General features: G+C 42.1%; 1 pseudogene; it reads left to right on the top strand.

The window, feature by feature from the left end:
- Positions 1-134: 134 nt before the first annotated feature.
- LOC102486653 (thyroid receptor-interacting protein 11 pseudogene) lies at positions 135-3,051 on the top strand (annotated as a pseudogene).

Consider the following 3,051-nt stretch of genomic DNA (forward strand, 5'->3'; position numbering starts at 1 on the left):
CCCCTGGACAGTCCCAGGCAGGGCCTCTGGGTTCCTAGACAGAATCTGGCCCTTGATTGGCTGGCATGCTGAGTTATGGAATCCCGAGTGTTGTGTTTTGTCATAGCGTTGCCAAGGCGAGTGTTCCAGGACATTTGGCTCGATCAGCTGGCAGCGCTGAACTCTCTGAGCAGACTAGGTTGTCTTCTCAACCCACAGCGATGTCGTCCTGGTTTGGGCGCCTGGGCTCAGGCTTGAGCCAGTCTCTGGGTAAAGTCAGGGTAGCCTGGCTAGATAGTATTACAGAACTAGAATCTGAGGGGTCACAGCTGAGCACAATCAAGGACCATCTTGTACAAGACATTAAACATCATCAAAAGACAATGGAAGATCAAAACCGAAGTGAGCTGCAACTACTTCAGTCTTTACCGGAGCAGAAGAAGGAACTACATGAGGTCAGATACCAACATGAGCTAATGAATGTCACACACACCCAGCTCTTTTTAGAGAAAGATGAGGAAACCAAGAATTTGCCAAAAACGATTGAACACATTAAGACACAGTTGCATGAGGAAAGACACAATGTTCAGACAGAGAATTCTGATATTTTCCACGAAACAAAAGTTCAGAGTCTTAATATAGAAGATGGAAGTGAAAAGCATGATTTATCTACAGCTGAAAGTGAAAGATTCGTGAAAGGGATAAAAGAACGAGAACTAGAGATTAAACATCTAAAGGAAAAGAACATTTCCTTAACTAAAAAGATTGATCAGTTGTCTAAAGATGAGGTTGGTAAACTCACTCAGATTATCCAGCAGAAAGATTTAGAGATTCAAACCCTGCATGCTAGAAGCTCTTCAGCTTCCTATACTCAAGATGTTGTTTACCTTCAGCAGCAAATGCAGGCCTATGCTATGGAGAAAGAAAACATTTTAGCTGTTTTGAATGAGAAGACTTGGGAAAACAGCCGTCTGAAAAGAGACTATCACCAAATGATAGATACAGTTTCTGCCAAAGAAGCTGCCCTGGTCAAGCTGCAAGAAGAAAATAAAAAGTTGTCTGCTAGATTTGAAAGTAGTAGCCAAGACATGGTTAAAGAAACTATTCAGAATTTATCATGTATGGTTCGAGAAAAAGACATTGAAATAGATGCCTTAAGTCAGAAATGTCAGACTCTATTGGCAGTTTTGCAGACATCTGGCACTGGTCCTGAGGCTGGAGGTGTCAGTAGTAATCAGCTTGAGGAGCTCCTACAGGAGCGCGATAGATTAAAACAACAAGTGAAGAAGATGGGTGAGTGGAAACAGCAGGTGATGACCACCGTTCAATACATGCAACATGAATCAGCCCATGTTCAGGAGGAACTTCAGCGACTTCAGGCACAAGTCTTGGTTGACAGTGATAGTAATTCTAAATTACAAGTGGATTATACCAGCCTGATCCAAAGTTATGAGCAGAAGGAAACCAAACTTAAGCATTTTGCTCAGGAATTAGCAGAAATTCAGCTCAGCATAGGGCAACTTTGCAACACCAAGGATGATCTTCTAGGAAAACTCTGTGTCATTTCACCCCAAGCCTCTTCAGGATCATTGCTTTCAGAGTCTCTTAAAGCTAGCCAATCTGATGGACTCAGTGAGTCTAATCCGTTGTTTCAACAAGACATGGAGCAACTAAGAAAATCACTACAGGAAGATGATGCAACAACCAGAACTCTCCAGGAAAATAACGACAGATTGTCCTATTCCGTTGCTGCCACTTCAGAGCAAGAAAGAAAAGAACATGAACAAATGGATTCAGAAATTAGGCAGCTAAAGGAGCAACAAGGTGTTTTACAAAAGTTACTTAAGGGGAAAGACCTCTTGATCAAAGCCAAAAGAGATGAATTACTTTCTTCAAATGAAAATTTTGCTAACAAAATAAAGGAAAATGAAGTTTTGAGGCAGGCAGTAATAAACCTGAAGGAGAGAATATTAACTTTAGAAAGGGACATTTTTAATCTGAAAGAGGAAAATAAAAAAATAATAGAAACATCCAGGGAAAAGGAAGCAGAGTATCAAGCATTGCAAGAGACTAATGAGAAGTTTTCTACAATGCTGAGAGAAAAAGAGTTTGAGTGCCATTCCATGAAGGAAAAGGCTCTTGCTTTTGAGCAGTTGTTGAAGGAAAAAGAGCAGGACAAGACTTGCGAGTTGAATCAGCTTTTGAATGCAGTTAAGTTAATGCAAGAGAAGACAGTTCTATATGAACAAGAAAGAGACTAAGTCACGCTGGCCTTGAAACAGAAGCAGCTGGAAAACAATGCCATGCAGAATGAGGTTCAACGTTTACGTGAGGAAGAATTACGGTTACACCAGGAACTAAAAAGGTTGCGTGACCACCTTTTAGAATTGGAAGATTCCTACACGCATGAGGCTTTGGCTGCAGAACATAGAGAGGCTAAATTAAGGGGTAAAATCATAATTTTGGAGGAAAAGCTAGTTTCCTCTTCCAAGGCAATGGAAAATGCAAGCCATCAAGCCCGTGAGCAGGTGGAGTCACTGCAGGAACAGCTCAGTGTGGTCTCCAAGCAAAGGGATGCAACAGCACTGCAGCTATCTCTCTCTCAGGAACAAGCAGAGCAGTACGCTCTGTCACTAGCCAACCTGCAGATGGCCCTGCGGCATTTCCAGCAAGAGGAAAAAAGTGATGTATTCTGCTGAATTGGAAAAGCAAAAGCAGCTTGTAGCTGAGTGGAAGGAGGAGGCAGAAAAACTGCAAGAAAAAGAGGCATCCTTACAAGAACACTTGGACGAAGCATATGCTACATTGGACTCAGCATCCAGACTCACAGAACAGTTAGATCTAAAGGAAGAACAAGTTGAAGAGCTTAAAAAGCAAATTGAGCTCCGACAAGAAATGCTGGATGACTCACAGAAGAAATGGATGGACTTAGTAAAGAGCACAGAAGGAAAAGTGGACAAGGTTCTCATGAGAAACCTCTTCATTGGACATTTCCACACACCTAAACATCAGCGTCATGAAGTGTTACGGTTAATGGGGAGCATCCTGGGTATCGAGAGGGAGGAAATGGAG

The sequence above is a fragment of the Tupaia chinensis genome, unplaced genomic scaffold (genome assembly GCF_000334495.1).
Source record: "Tupaia chinensis unplaced genomic scaffold, TupChi_1.0 Scaffold000560_1, whole genome shotgun sequence".
In the NCBI taxonomy this organism is placed as follows: Eukaryota; Metazoa; Chordata; class Mammalia; order Scandentia; family Tupaiidae; genus Tupaia; species Tupaia belangeri.